Source organism: Giraffa tippelskirchi, chromosome 9 (assembly GCF_054371585.1).
Source record: "Giraffa tippelskirchi isolate mGirTip1 chromosome 9, T2T-mGirTip1v1.2.pri, whole genome shotgun sequence".
In the NCBI taxonomy this organism is placed as follows: Eukaryota; Metazoa; Chordata; class Mammalia; order Artiodactyla; family Giraffidae; genus Giraffa; species Giraffa tippelskirchi.
This window is the reverse complement of record NC_137283.1, coordinates 53,366,631-53,383,223: the sequence shown is the minus strand read 5'-3', so window position 1 is coordinate 53,383,223 and position 16,593 is coordinate 53,366,631. Positions and strand designations below refer to the sequence as shown.

General features: G+C 47.1%; 1 protein-coding gene across 30 annotated transcripts in view; it reads right to left on the bottom strand.

Annotated features, from left to right (window-relative positions):
- The window catches only part of ATG7 (autophagy related 7), a 512,414-nt gene that overhangs the window by 292,050 nt on the left and 203,771 nt on the right, over positions 1-16,593 (bottom strand). For 11 of the 30 annotated variants that reach the window (XR_014064308.1, XR_014064309.1, XM_081526114.1 and 8 more), the window contains exon 1: positions 11,677-11,703. The exons of 3 other annotated variants lie outside the window; for them this stretch is intronic. The gene's annotated coding sequence lies outside the window, so the exon portion shown is untranslated. Of the gene's footprint in view, positions 1-10,738; positions 11,704-16,593 lie in introns of those variants that run through there. 16 more of the 30 variants (XM_081526091.1, XM_081526096.1, XM_081526104.1 and 13 more) reach the window with 6 other exon arrangements.

Sequence of the window (16,593 nt, the reverse complement as noted above, 5' to 3'; positions counted from 1 at the left end):
ATGTCTCCGCAAGACACCAAGTCACCCCAAATGGCTTTTTTGGCGACGGTACTATTAGGCGGTGATAGCCGATGTGAGCAGGCAGGATAACTGCTCGTAAGGTCGGGTTGTCCCTCTCGCTTCCTTGGGTCACCTCTGCCCTGGAAGGATCCACATGCTTTGCTTCTTCAGGAGGTCAACCGGGGAACTGGCAATCACCTCCACAGGCTGCAAACTGTAATCTTCAGTCTCCACAGTTACTTGTGGGGCTTGTTCTTCTTTGGCTTTATTTTGTTTTCCCTCTGCTGTAATAACCTCAAGCTTCACATGCAATCTGCTCTCTCATTTGGCCTCAGATTTGAGAACGGATGCCCTGGATACCCGGAGAAGGCAATGGCACCCCACTCCAGTACTCTTGCCTGGAAAATCCCATGGAGGGAGGAGCCTAGTAGGCTGCAGTCCACGGGGTCACTAAGAGTCAGACACGACTGAGCGACTTCACTTTCACTTTTCACTTTCGTGCACTGGAGAAGGAAATGGCAACCCACTCCAGTATTCTTGCCTGGAGAATCCCAGGGACGGGGGAGCCTGGTGGGCTGCCGTCTATGGGGTCGCACAGAGTCGGACACGACTGAAGCGCCTTAGCAGCAGCAGCAGCAGCAGCCCAGGATACCAGTATTGTGGGGTATGGCAAGCCTATGAGGTATGAAGGATTGCATCTGAGTCACAGTCTTTTCATTTTCATTTCTGGTAATCTTTAAAAAGTTCTGGAAAATGAGAGGCGCTGAAAAACTGGGCCAAGCTATCACTTCGTTTCAGGTTTTCAAAATAATTTCCAAAGATGAGAATATAGATTGATTCTGCAGCCCACTGGACAGAGACTCTGCTCCCTGGGGAGGCACCACACAGGCCATTCTGGCTCACATGGCACCTTTGTACAATAAGAAAACTGTACCACTTCCTCAAAACATTTTATCTCCTTTTCTGGGAAAACTATTGTAATATATTAAGTTAGCTCAAGACATCTTTGCCCTTGTCTGCCAGAAAACCATCATTCCAAAATACACCCATGACGTCTATGATCTAAACAGAACCTTCTCAGATGTGGGCCATGTGCAGTGTACAACCTACACAACTGTATGCAGCTACCCTGAGTATCACAAAGGCCACCACGGTTTCTCCAAGAAGAAGTCATGGCAGAGTTACTGCACTTCTGCTGTGGTTATGGAAGAACCACAGACAAAGGCAACAGGCTATGGGGGCCTCAGCAAGGTCTCTGACAAGGCTTCTCCAGACAGCACAGTAGACAAGATGTAGATGTGAGAACTGACACAATTAGAAGGACTTAAAACTGGTAAAATAATCTTATTCAAAGGATGCTGGTTAAGGAATGAACTGATGTTAGTCAGAGAGGAGCTACGAGGGATGTCTTTGGTTCAGTCTTGGGGCCTATCAAATTTGTATTTTATTATCTATGTGAATGAATATTCATCGTATTTACAAAGTGTTTCATGTGTGCTGAACCTTGCGTGCTCTACCAAGATAGCGGAGTAGAAGGACACGCGCTCATGTTCTCCTGCAAGAACCTCAAAATTACAACTCGCTGCTGGACAGCCGTCGAGAGGAGAATGTTGGATCCCACCAAAAAAAGATACCCCACGTACAAGGGCAAAGGAGAAGCCCCAGCAAGACAGTAGGAGGGGCAAAATCATATTTAGAATCAAACCCCATACCCGCCAGAGACGCTCAGAGGGCTCAACAAAACTTGTGCACACCAGGACCCAGAGACTCCACAGAGACTGAGCCAAAACTGTGTTTGTGTCTCCTGCGGAGGTCCGGGTCCCTGATGCAGGGGAAGGGGCGCTGGGTGCAGCAGACCTGGGTATAGCACAAGCCCTCTTGAAGCAGGTTGCCATTAACCCCACCACAGAGCTGCCAGAACTTCCACAGGACTGGAGAAACAGACTCTTGGAGGGCACAAACAAAACCTTGTGCGCACCAGGACCCAGGAGAAAGGAGCAGTGACCCCAGAAGAGACTGAGCCAGACTTGCCCGGGAGTGTCCAGGGGTCTCTGGTGGAGGTGTGGGTTGCCGGTGGCCTGCTGCAGGGTCAAGGGCACTGAGTACAGCAGTGCGTACATGGGACCTTTTGAAGGAGGTCCCCATTATCTTCACTACCTCCCCCATAGTTTGGCCTCAGGTCAAACAACAGGGAGGGAACACAGCCCACCCATCAACAGAAAATGGGATTAAAGATTTACTGAGCATGGCCCTGTTCACCAGAACAAGACCCAGTTTCCCCCTCAGTCAGACTCTCCCATTAGGAAGCTTCCATAAACCTCTTATCCTTATCCATCAGAGAACAGACAGAATGAAAACCACAATCACAGAAAACTAACCGAACTGATCACATGGACCACAGTCTTGTCTAACTCAGTGAAACTATGAGTCATGCCATGTAGGGCCACCCAAGATGGAAGGGTCATGGTCGAGAATTCTGACAAAATGCGGTCCACTGGAGAAGGGAATGGCAAACCACTTCAGTATTCTTGCCTTGAGAACCCCACAAACAGTATGAAAAGGCAAAAAGATAGGACACTGAAAGATGAACTCCTCAGGTCAGTAGGTGCCCAATATGCTACCGGAGATCAGTGGAGAAATAACTCCAGAAAGAATGAAGAGACAGAGCCAAAGCAAAAACAACACCCATTGTGGATGTGACTGGTGATGGAAGTCAAGTCTGATGCTGTAAAAAGCAATATTGCATAGGAACCTGCAATGTTAGGCTCATGAATCAAGGTAAATTGGAAGTGGTCAAACAGGAGATGGCAAGAGTGAACATCGACATTTCAGGAATCAGTGAACTGAAATGGACTGGAATGTATAAATTTAACTCAGATGACCATTATGTCCACTACTGTGGGCAAGAATCCCTTAGAAGAAGTGGAGTAGCCCTCATAGTCAACAAAAGACTCAGAAATGCAGTACCTGGGTGCAATCTCAAAAACGACAGAATGATCTCTGTTCATTTCCAAGGCAAACCATTCAATATCACGGTAATCCAAGTCTATGCCCCGACCAGTAATGCCGAAGAAGCTGAAGTTGAAGTTCTATGCTGACCTACAAGACCTTCTAGAACTGACACCAAAAATAAGATGTCCTTTTCATTATAAGGGACTGGAATGCAAAAGGAGGAAGTCGGGAAACACCTGGAGTAACAGGCAAATTTGGTCTTGGAGTACAAAACAAAGCAGGGCAAAGGCTAATAGAGTTTTCCAAGAGAACGCACTGGTCATAGCAAACACCCTCTTCCAACAATACAAGAGAAGACTCTACACGTGGACATCACCAGATGGTCGACACTGAAATCAGATTGATTATATTCTTTGCAGTCAAAGATAGAGAAGCTCTCTACAGTCAGCAAAAACAAGACCAGGAGCTGACTGTGGCTCAGATCATGAACTCCTTATTGCCAAATTCAGACTTAAATTGAAGAAAGTGGGGAAAAACCACTAGACCATTCAGGTATGACCTAAATCAAATCCCTTACGATTATACAGTGGTCATAACAAACAGATTCAAGGGATTAGATCGGATAGACAGAGTGCCTGAAGAGCTATGGACGGAGGTTCCTGACATTATACAGGAGGTAGTGATTAAGACCATCACCAACAAAAAGAAATGCAAAATTGTTGTCTAAGGAGGCCTTACAAATAGCTGAGAAAAGAAGAGAAGCTAAAGGCAAAGGAGAAATGGAAAGATACACCCATTTGAATGCAGAGTTCCAAAGGCTAGCAAGGAGAGATAAGAAAGCCTTCCTCAGTGATCAATGAAAAGAAATAGAGGAAAACAATAGAGTGGGAAAGACTAGAGGTCTCTTCAAGAAAATCAGAGATACCAAGGGACATTTCAGGCAAAGATGGGCACAATAAAGGAGAAAAATGGTATGGATCTAACAGAAGTAGAAGATATTAAGAAGAGGTGGCAAGAATACACAGAAGAACTATTCGAAAAAGATCTTAATGACCCAGATAATCATGATGCTGTGATCACTCACCTAGGACCAGACATCCTCGAATGTAAAGTCAAGTGGGCCTTAGGAAGCATCACTACAAACAAAGCTAGTGGAGGTGATGAAATTCCAGTTGAGCTATTTCAAATCCTAAAAGATAATGCTGTGAAAATGCTGCACTCAATATGCCAGCAAATTTGGAAAACTCAGCAGTGGCCACAGGACTGGAAAAGGTCAGTTTTTATTCCAATCCCAAAGAAAGGCAATGCCAAAGAATGTTCAAACTACCACACAATTGGACTCATCTCACACACTAGCAAAGTGATGTTTAAAATTCTCCAAGCCAGGCTTCAACAGTACAGGAACCGTGAACTTCCAGATGTTTAAGCTGGATTTAGAAAAAGGAAGAGGAACCAGAGATCAAATTGCCAACATCCGTTGGATATTTCCCGCCACCAGGAAAGTCCTGATGTACCAGACCCTGTGCTAAATTTCAGGACTCAATGGCAAAAAGCCATGGTTCCTGAGTTTAAGGAGCTAACAGTCTCAAGGGTAAGACAGACCAGGAATGACAATACAGCAGGTTACAGGTAAAATGAGCACAGCTGTCTGGTGTAAGCATTTGCACCAGATGTAATGGGGAGGAGGAGGGAGGAACAGCTAAATTAGCCTGAGGAGGCAGGGGTGTTTCCCACAAAAACCCTCGAGCCCAGGCTTTTAAGAGAACTGGCAGTGGACTCTCAACGAGGGCACCACTTGACATGCTGGGTGGTGCCAGCCCCACACATCGTCTTTTCCTACTGTTTGGGGTTCTAGAGGTGAGAATACTGGAGTAGGTTGCCATGAGCGCAGCCATGAAATTAAAAGACACTTGCTCCTTGGAGGAAAGCTATGACAAATCTAGACAGCATATTAAAAGACCAGAGACATCACTTTGCTGACAAAGGTCTGCACAGTCAAAACTGTGGTTTTTCCAGTAGTCATCTACGGATGTGAGAGTTGGACCATAAAGAAGGCTGAGTGCCGAAGAATTGATGCTTCTGAACTGTGGTGTTGGAGAAGACTCTTGAGAGTCTCCTGGACTGCAAGGAGATCCAACCAGCCCATCCTAAAGGAAATCAATCCTGAATATTCATTGAAAGGACTGATGCTGAAGCTCTAATACTTTGGCCACCTGATGTGACGAGCCAATTCGTTGGAAAAGACCCTGATGCTGGGAAAGACTGAAGGCAGGAGAAGGGAACAACAAAGGATGAGATGGTTGGATGGCATTGCTGACTCAATGGACATGAGTTTGAGCAAATTCTGGGAGATAGTGAAGGACAGGGAAGCCTGGAGTGCTGCAGTCCATGGGGTCATGGGATCAGACACGACTGAGCGATTGAATAAGCACCACGCACACTGCAGAGTGCCTATCAGCCCTGGCACCCTCTTAAATGCAGTCGTGCCTTGTGGTTATATCATGAAGTAAAACAGCTCCCCCTCTTCCAAATGTCCTTTGGATGGCTGGGAGAGGGGAGTGGTCGGCGGCAGCAGCCCAAGCCAGTCCCGCTGGATGAGGAAGGTTATGCTGGGGAGTGGGGACACTCCGGGCAAAAGGAGGAAGCTTGTCTCAGTTCCACTTCTGCAATTCTGGAAACACCCAACGGTCTCTGCACAAGCTGAGAATGTTCTTATCCATCTACCTGCCCACTGTCTGCTGAATCCCTTTTCTCCCTTCAGATTTCAGCTCAACCATCACAAGAGGGGAGCCTTCCCTGAGTGCCTCAACTCCTACTCAGGTCAATTTTCCTGTATCCTACCCACAAAGGGCGCCACTACCTCCCCTCCAGAGCACACATGCAGTGTGAATGTCGATCTTCCCTGCTAGAAGAAAAGCTCTTTGAGAAAGGCACTGTGTCAGCTTCTCATTTTCTTCCATCCATCGCTGTTTTCCCAGCACCTGCCTCAGTCCTAGCCCCTCACAGGTGCCCAATAAATACTTCCTGATGACCGAATCTATGAACAAAGGAAACAGCATGGTCTGTTTCAGAACACACCAAGAGTTCTGTGTGGTGAGAAGGCAAGGTTCGTGTGCCATGGTAGCTGGAAACCACACCCGTAAAGGAGGCAAATGCCAAATCACAGAAGGCTTTCCATGAGAAGCTACTGATTTGTATTTTAGCAAATATTGGGGGGTTTTGTTTGCTTTCTACATTTTGGGAGCACACAGCATATGGGATCTTAGTTCCCCGACCAGGAACTGAACCTGCCCCCACTGTGGTGGGAGCGCAGAGTCTTAAGCCCTGCACTGCCAGGGAAGTCCCGCAAAGACCTATATTTTCAGAAAGGGCACTCCAGCAACAGTGAGGGCCAGACTGCTGAGGCCGGGCAACCAGCTCGGAGGCCGGACAGGAACACAGGCAGGAAGTGAGAAGGGGCCTGACCTGAGGCAGCGGGAGAGGAAACGCAGATGATGAAAATGTGTCCAGTTGGTATGGAGGGAGGAGAAGCTGTGGAACTCTGCTGACTGCCAGGCTGGGAAGGAGGATGGGAGGGATGGTGTGAGCGGGAAAAGTCCATGAGGACTCGCAGGGCTCTGCCTGGAATCAATAAAGGCAGAAGGGGAATGAGCGAGAGTACAGACAGGAAGAAGAGTCGCAGGTTTGGAGAGAAGATGATGACCTTAGCTTGGGACTCGCTGAGACTGAGGGCTCAGGAGAGATCTGGACTCAAGAGCCAGAGCAGAGGTCAGTGGCCCAGGGATTAGAGTTTACGCTGGGCATGAGATGAGCATGAGTATGAGACAGGGCCTTGGAGAAAACCAGCATTAAAGGGACAAAAAGAAGAAAAGAGCCTGCAAGGAAAACTGAGGGGAAATGGCCAGAGACAGAATTCAAACCAGGAGCTATCCCTTCACAAGTGAAGGGAGAGCATCAATGGCAGATGTACTGAGAATGCAAAAAAGAGAAGGAAGGGAACGAGTTCAGGGGTCCTGGCGACACCGAGGCCTGGTGACTTTGAGGAGAGTGGTTTGGGGGGAGGGCTGCTGCAGAAGTAGAATTTCAGTGAATGTTGCCTTCAAGGAACAGAGGTGGCAACTTGTCCGAGAAATGTGACTATCACAAGGTAGAGCAGAGGTTAATGGGAGGGTGTTTTGTTTTTTCAAAGATGAAAGTAAAAATGGGGGAATGGATAGTAAACAGAGGGGTTAGTTAAACAGGAAAGAAATGGCAACAATGATGGGAACCAGGTCACGAGGAAAAGGAAGTGATAAAGGGATCTCAGCACAAGTAAAGGAATTAATCTTAGAACAAACACCATTTTTTCCCCCACAGAATTAGAATAAAAGGAAAAGCGATAGGGTCAGCTGGATTTATGTTTGTAATGATACAAGCTGAGGAGCCTTGACTGATGGCTGCAACGCAGTGAAATCAAAAGCAACAAAGGCAGCTGGGAGAGGGATGAACACATGAGAGAGAAGGAGGGATGCGTAGACAGCATCACATTGACTCGCAGATAGTGTGAGGTGTTGACAGCATGAAGTGTCCATGACGAAGCCTAGCAGAGTCGTGTGGGGTCTTGGGTTACGGCAAGGACAGTAAGTACAATGTTGCTCCGCATGGCCAGACTCCTGGAGGAAAAAGGACTTGCTTTCTATGCCACACACTCACAGAGAGACTGACACATAGGAACAAGTTCAAAGGAGGGTAACCAGAAAGAAGGTGTGAAAACCCCAGAGGTGATCATTCTGAGACCGGGTGGACAGGCTGACACCCAGCCCGCCAAGACCATGCAGATGCACGTTGCCAGCCTGGTGACAGAGCAGCACCTATTGGTTCGCCCTTGAACACCCTGTGGCCACAGGACTGGAAAAGGTGTTTTCATTCCAATCCCAAAGAAAGGCAAGGCTAAAGAATGTTCAAACTACCGCACAATTGCACTCATCTCACACGCTAGTAAAGTAATGCTCAAAATTCTCCAAGTGAGACTTCAACAGTACAGGAACCGAGAAGTTCCAGATGTTCAAGCTGGGTTTAGAAAAGGCAGAGGAACCAGAGATCAAATTGCCAATGTCCGTTGGGTTATAGAAAAAGCAAGAGAGTTCCAGAAAAACATCGACTACTGCTTTATTGACTATGCCAAAGCCTGTGACTGTGTAGATCACAACACACTGTGGAAAATTCTTAGAGAGATGGGACTACCAGACCACCATATCTGCCTTCTGAGAAATCTGTATGCAGGTCAAGAAGCAACAGTTAGAACTGGACATGGAACAACAGACTGGTTACACATCGGGAAGGGAGTACACCAAGGCTGTATATTACTTCCCTGTTTATTTAACTTAATATGCAGAGTACATCATGCAAAATGCCAAGCTGGATGAAGCACAAGCTGGAATCAAGATTGCCAGGAGAAACACCAATAACCTCAGATACCCAGATGACACCACACTTATGGCAGAAAGTGAAGAAGAACTAAAGAGCCTCTTGATGAAAGTGAAAGAGAAGAGTGAATAAGTTGGCTTAAAACTCAACATTCAGAAAACTAAAATCATGGCATCCAGTCCCATCACTTCACGGCAAACAGATGGGGAAACAATGGAAACAGTGAGAGACTTTATTTTTGGGGGCTCCAAAATCACTGCAGATGGTGACTGCAGCTATGAAAGTAAAAGATGCTTGCTCCTTGGAAGAAAAGCTATGACCAATCTAGATATCATATTAAAAAGCAGAGACATTACTTTGCCAACAAAGGTCTGCCTAGTCAAAGCTATGGTTTTTCCAGTGGTCATGTATGAATGTGAGAGTTGAACCATAAAGAAGGCTGAATCCTGAAGAATTGATGCTTTTGAACTGAGGTGTTGGAGAAGACTCTTGAGAGTCCCTTGGAAGTACAAGGAGATCAAATGAGTCAATCCTAAAGGAAATCAATCCTGAATATTCATTGGAAGGGCTAATGTTGAAGCTGAAACTCCAATACTTTGGCCACCGGATGCAAAGAACTGACTCACTGGAAAAGACACTGATGCTGGGAAAGATTGAAGGCAGGAGGAGAAGGGGATGACAGAGGATGAGATGGCTGGGTGGTATCACTGACTCAATAAGACATGAGTTTGAGCAAGCTCCAGGAGTTGATGATGGAAAGGAAAACCTGGCGTGCTGCAGTCCGTGGGGTCACAAAGAGGTGGACACAACTGATCAACTGAACTGAACACACTGTGGGGTGTTACTTACACTAGAAAAAGCAGGGAGGATGGGGAGAAAGAGAGGAGGAAGGCATCAGAGAATCTTATTTCCATGGGCAAAAGTGGAAGCCAGAGGTCATTCTGACTTCCAAATAAAATCTCTGAGGTCAAGGATACTGATCAAACAACTTATCATTTTTATTTCCACGTTGACGGTTCATTCTCCATCCTCGACCCCCAAAATTGTGCCCCCCCCCCGCATTATCCAACCAGTTACCAGTGCAGCGAATCTCACTTCCTTGTCTCTCGAATCCACCCACCCCTCTCCATCCCCACAGGTGCTCCCTTGGTTCAGGCCCCCCTCCTCCGTCACCTGGACGTCACCTGGACGACAGCAACAGTGCCCTGACTGGTCTACCTGCAGGTCCTTCCTGTCCACTCTAACCAGCACATCAGTTCAGTTCAGTTCAGTCGCTCAGTTGTGTCCGACTCTCCGCGACCCCATGAATCGCAGCACGCCAGTCCTCTCTGTCCATCACCAACTCCCGGAGTCCACCCAAACCCACGTTCATCGAGTCGGTGATGCCATCCAACCATCTCATCCTCTGTCGTCCCCTTCTCCTCCCGCCCCCAATCCTACCCAGCATTAGGGTCTTTTCCAATGAGTCAACTCTTCGCATGAGGTGGCCAAAGTATTGGAGCTTCAGCTTCAACATCAGACCTTCCAATGAACACCCAGGATTGATCTCTTTTAGGATGGATTGATTGGATCTCCTTGCAGTCCAAGAAACTCTCAAGAGTCTTCTCCAACACCACAGTTCAAAAGCATCAATTCTGCGGTGCTCAGCTTTCTTCACTGTCCAACTCTCACATCCATACATGACCACTGGAAAAACCATAGTCTTGACTAGACGGACTTTTGTTGGCAAAGTAATGTCTCTGCTTTTAAACATGCTATCTAGGTTGGCCATAACCTTCCTTCCAAGTAGTAAGCGTCTTTTAATTTCATGGCTGCAGTCACCATCAGCAGTGATTCTGGAGCCCAAAAAAGTAAAGTCTGACACTGTTTCCACTGTTTCCCCATCTATTTCCCATCACTGCCTGGCTAATTTAAAAGAGATGAAACCATGTCACAACCCTGCTTAAAATTCCTCAGGGCTCTACTCTTCACACCCACACTTCCAAATAAAGCTTAACATGTCAACGTGGCAATAGTAACTGCAACAGTTTAATGTTTACTATCTACTACTGCCAACTGGCTAACATCCTCTAATTCACTTCTCACAGCAATCCTAGGAGGTGGGTTAATGCCTGTCCTTTATTTTTGTTCTGTTTTTTTGGGGAGCGGGGGGAGAAGGGGATGTTTGGCTACGGCATGCAGCTTGTGGGATCTCAGTTCCCTGACCAGGGATTGAACCCTGGGCCAAGGCAGTGAAAGCCCAGAATCCTAACCACTAGGCCACCAGGGAACTCCCTATTTGCTTCTTTTACAGATGAGGAAACTGAAGCTAAGAAAGGGAGTGACCAGCCCAAGCTCACAAACTAGCTCAGTGGCAAAGCCAGACATGGCACACAAGTACCTCAGCTTCCAAAGTCTGTGCTCCTCACACTGTCGCCCACACGATCCTTCATGATCTGGCTTTCCAGAGTTGCCTCTTCCACAACTGGGCATTCCAGCTTGAGTGAACTACTTGCAGGTCACTCATTGGATAGCCTTCTGTTCATGCCACTCCCAATGTCTGGGATATCATCCCATCTCCCTGCCCTCTTCACCTGACTAATCCTGCTCATCCTTTAGGACCGAAGCCTACTGATGCCTCAGCCTGACCTGCGAGCACCCTAAGTCCACCAGCAAACCCCTACAACAGTTGTTTCATACTGTAGTGCTGCTATCTCCTTGACTTAAAAAAAAAAAAAATAATTTGAGGACAGGGATGTGTACCTTATTCACTTTGGTATCCCCAGCTTGCAGAGCAGCGCTAGGTGTGCAGCAGCAGCTCAATCAGTATTTACACTTATTTTCTACCATGAGAAACTGGCTGGAACAGAAAAAGGACCCTGCGGTTGCATGTGAGCCCTGTACTCAGCTCCTTAAAGGGTTTCAACATCATGTCACATGAAGGGAGGAGAGGACTTGGCTACAAAAGACGCGCCAGTCACAGCGAAACCGGGCAAAGCCAGGAGGGAGAGCCCAGGAGTCCTGTCCCCCGAGTTCCCACACAGGACGTTCAGAGGACTCGCCGCCAGGGGACAGGCGGGAATTACTTCGTTAATCAGCAAGAGCTTCCTAGTCGGAAGACCCCGGGCTGAACCAGCCTGAGGGGGGACGTGACCGCAGACAGAAGGCGAGAGCCGGAGTCGGTGTGTCTCGCTAGAGGAGGGAGGACCGCCTCCTGAAGGAGGCGCCTCAGACCCGCCGTGACCCTCGACCTCACCGCCGAGCTCACCCCTCAGTCCCAGGACTACAAAACCGACCTCGCAGGACCCCAGTCTTCCCTCAACGGCGCGGCTCACTTACCGCCACCCAACTTCCGGCAACCGCGGCGCAGTCCGCGGCGCGCGTCCCGATGACGCACGTGGCCCCGCCCCCACCGACGGGAAGTGGGGAGAGTGCGCGCATGCGCACAAGGACCCATTGGTCGGCCCAGTGAAGGAGCCCCTAGCACCCGGCGAAGTGGGAGGAACTTGGGCCCTGGGGAAGGCGGGTCATTAGGAGGCTGGTTACGCCCCCTTGGGAGAGCCGGTGGACAGCCTCTCTCTTTATCAGAGGTGGCAATGTGTATATATGGCCCTCAGGCTGTTAAAAGTGTCCCTCCTCCCCTCTACTGATTTCAGGATGACAGGAATTATCACCTCCATTTTCCAGGCAGCATTAAATTTTGTATCACAGAGATCCTTAGGGAGGCACGTGTGGAGAAACAGGCCCCTTTTAATACATTAAATGAAGTGAAAGTCGCTCAGTTGGTGTCCGACTCTTTGCGACCCCATGGATTAGACAATCCATGGGATTCTCCTGGCCAGAATACTGGAACGGGTACCCTTTCCCTTCTCCAGGGGATCCAACCCAGGTCTCCCACGTTGCAGGCGGATTCTCTACCACTTGAGCCACAAGGGAAGCCCAAGAATATTGGAGTGGGTAGCCTGTCCCTTCTCCAGCAGATCTTCCTGACCCAGGAATCAAATCGGGGTCTCCTGCATTACAGGTGGATTCCTTACCAACTGAGCTATCAGGAAAGCCATTTAGGGCCCGACGAAAGTCAACAGTGACCAACCTTCTCTTTCTAAACCAGGTATTATTCTCATACCAGCTTCCTGGTATCAATGAGATAAAGTTGTTCATTCCAAATTGTTTATTGAGAGGATACTATGTTCCAAGCTTTGGACAGTGTTAAAGACACAAGAATGAGTGTAAACTTAATCTGACATATAAGGCCAGGACTAATGTAACTCTGTAGACTACTATTTATTGATTATCTATCATATTTCCATGGTTGCCCATCTCTAGTCATCACAAAGATCATACAAGGTAAAAATTATATCACCCCATTTTACACATGAAAGAACAGAGGATAGGAAAAGTTTTGACTTTTTGAAGGTTAAAGAGCTTTGGGGCTTGATTCTAAACGCGATTTTGCAGGTGTCTCAAGGATTAGGCAAAAAAAGTTTTTCCTTGAAGACTGAAGAAAGCCAGAAAGAACTAGATGTGGAAGAGTGGGAAGAATGGGTGGCTTGACTGAATAGTAGTAAGTCAGAGAATGTTTTAACTTGAGGCCTGTGTGTTCTCAGAAGGACTTATTTGCTGACTCAGGCTGTACATGTGTGCTACGTTGCTTCAGTCATGTCTGACTCTATGTGACCCCATGGACTCCTCTGTCCTTGGGGTTCTCCAGGCAAGAACACTGGAGTGGTCTGCCATGACCTTCTCCAAGGGATCTTCCCAACTCAGGGATCAAACCCACATCTCTTATGTCTCCTGCACTGGCAGGCAGATTCTCTACCACTAGTGCCACCTGAGAAGCTCACCTTGGGCTGCTGTTGTTCATTTGTTTAGTCACTAAGTCATGTCTGACTCTTTGTGACCCCATGGACTGCAGGACGCCAGGCTTCCTTGTGGTTTACTATCTCCTGGAGTTTGCTCAAACTCTTAACCATTGAGATGGTGATGCCATCAAACCATCTCATCCTCTGTCACCCCCTTCTCAGAACTTCTGCCCTCAACCTTTCCCAGCATCAGGGTCTTTTCCAATGAGTTGACTCTTTGCATCAGGTGGCCAGAGTACTGGAACTTCACCTTCAGCATCAGTCCTTGCAATGAATATTTAGAATTAATTTGCTTTAGGATTGATTGGCTTGATCTCCTTCCAGTCCAAGGGACTCTCAAGAGTCTTCTCCAACACCACAGTTTGAAAGCATCCATTCTTTGGTGCTCAGCCTTCTTTATGGTCTAACTCTCATATCCCTATATGACTACTGGAAAAACCATAGCTTTGACTACACAGACTCAGGCTGAGGGTGTGTCAAAATTCAGGAGACTGGAAAAAATGAGAGAAGTTTAAAATTTTGTTGACCAGCATTTTGTTCTATTGATCAGGGGAAACACGTACCTCAAAGAATCTTTTATATAGTAAAGAATAGGAATTCAGAAGGACTGTGTGTAGCCTTGCCACAGGTACCCGAGTGAAGCAATCAGGAATCTTACATAGGTCCTATGGGAAGAGGTGTTTCTTTGCAGTAAACCATTTCCAGAGGACAAAAGAGTTGGGAGATTTCTTCACCATCCCCGTTTTTCAAGAATGCAGGGCTCAGGTAGAATTCAACTTTGTCATCTCTCCCCACTTTGTCAGGCTCCTGTTCTGCCACTGCCCCTCAGACTGTTTGTGTCGGTCACACTAAACTAATTCTCGTGTTTACAGATGTATAGAACTGTATTTTGGACTCTATGGGAAAGGGCGAGGGCGGGATGATATGGGAGAATGGCATTGAAGCATGTAAATTATCATATGTGAAACGAATCGCCAGTCCAGGTTCGATGCATGATACAGGGTGCCCGGGGCTGGTGCACCAGGATGACCCAGAGGGATGGGATGGGGAGGGAGGTGGGAGGGGGGTTCTGGAAGGGGAACACATGTACACCCATGGCGGATTCATGTCAATGTATGGCAAAACCAATACAATATTGTGAAGTAAAAAAATAGATAAATAAATTTAAAAAATAAATAAACTAATTCTGGTGTTTAAAGCACACTCTGCTCTTTCATGTCTCCATTCTGACAACATCCTCTCTCTTTCTCTTAGGCTCCAAAACACAGTTTTGAAATGTGGTTGAATCTTAAGACAAAATGTTGATGGAGAAAGAGTCCATACTGTACGATTCCAATTACAGAAAGTTCTAGAATCAGCAAAACTAATCTATAGTGACAGAAGTCACTTTGGTGGCTGCCTGGAGCATAAAGGAGAGCATTATCTGCAAAGGGGATTGAGAATCTTTCTGAGGTGACAGAAGTCTTCTACATCTTGATTGAGATGGAGATGACATGGGTGTACACATCTGTCAAAACTCTTGAGCTCTGCATTTAAAATAGGTGCATTTTACTGTATACACTGGGCTTCCCCAGTGGCTCAGTGGTAAAGAATCCACCTGCAATGCAGGATCCACAGGAGACTCGGGTCCGATCCCTGGGTGGGGAATATCCCCTGGAGTAGGAAATGGCAAGCCACTCCAGTATTCTTGCCTGGAGAATTCCATGGACAGAGGAGCCTGGTGGGCTACAGTCCATGGGGTTGCAAAGAGGTGGACACAATTGAAGTGAATGAGCACACATGCATTACTGTATATACTGAATGTAATATACTTGGTGTAAAAAAAGATAAGTGGAGATGTCACCGCCTAAGTGAAAATGTGCCTAACACCCACCTACCCCTGAGTTTCAGTTAATTAAGCATCTATGAGGCTGAGTTGAATGTAGTTCTTTGTAAGATTTCCTCTGCTGGACTTCAAGATCCTTGTAATGAATCCTTCTTTTTTAGAGCTTCTACTCTGCTCACAGTGATTCCTTCTCCTCTGGGAACTGTTGGTCCTCTGCCCATGTTGTGCCAACTGGCCCCAACCTCCCTTTAGAGCTGATTGCAGCAGAGGTGGACTTAAGATGATTCTTCACCCTAGCTTTGGGCTTTTGAACTGATGCTCATAGCAAGTAGAAATAGGAATGATTCATATAAGTCAATGGCAGCATTCTAGTGGGAATGTCCTCAGATTCTGGTTGACAAGGTTCCAGAAGCTGACTTGGCTTGAGCCTTTCAGAAGTGAGGTCATCCAAAGTGTTCCTGGATTCCATACAACATGCCAATAGCCATTCACAAAGTTCATTTCTGTCACTTGCAACCCTGTAGTAGGTCCATGCGGTGGAAACCATATCTGACATGACCTCTACTGTCTCCTAAGGCCTGGTCCCAAGGACTGGCCCAAGAAGCACTCAAAAGCATTTGTTACATTATTAGATGAGGTCTGGGCATCCCAAGTAGATGGTCACCTAGGTCACAAATGTGGCCTCCATGTTAGCAGGGAACTGGGGTGAGGCTCAGAGTAGATCACCCCCTGCTGCTCAATATTGGGGAGACAGACCACTGGGGCACCAAGATGGCGAGCATCAAGAAAGATACATGACCAGGAGCCATAAAAAGACACAGAACAGTCTCAGCCATAGTGAGGCAGTGAGGCCCATTCCACTTATTCAAGACCACAGTGATCCAAGTCAGTGTACCTTAATCACTTCTCTTACAGCTCAGTTCAGGACATCACACATCCCTACACAATGGGAACCATTACACAACTTAGGTTTTGTAAGCCCAAGAAATTGTGGCATGATGTGTTGGCAATGTAGGTCTTAGCACCATTGTTTCTTTATAGCACTTCAAGTGTATCACAGCCAGGAGAGCCCAGAATTTTCTTTGCCTTGCTCTTGAGACTTACATTTCTCTCCTAGAAGTTCAGTTCAGTTCAGTTGCTCAGTCGTGTCTGACTCTTTGCGACTCCATGAACCGCAGCACGCCAGGCCTCCCTGTCCATCACCAACTCTCGCAGCTTACCCAAACTCATGTCTGTTGAGTCGGTGATGCCATCCAACCATCTCATCCTCTGTTGTCCCCTTCTCCTCCTGTCCTCAATCTTTCCCAGCATCAGGGTCTTTTCCAATGAGTCAGCTCTTCGCATGAGGTGGCCAAAGTATTGGAGTTTCAGCTTCAACATCAGTCCTTCCAATGAGCACCCAGGACTGATCTTGCAGTCCAAGGAACTCTCAAGACTCTTCTCCAACACCACAGTTCAAAAGCATCAATTCTTCTCTGCTCAGCTTTCTTTATAGTCCAATTCTCACATCTATACATGACTACTGGAAAAACCAGAGCCTCGACTAGATGGACCTTTGTTGACAAAGTA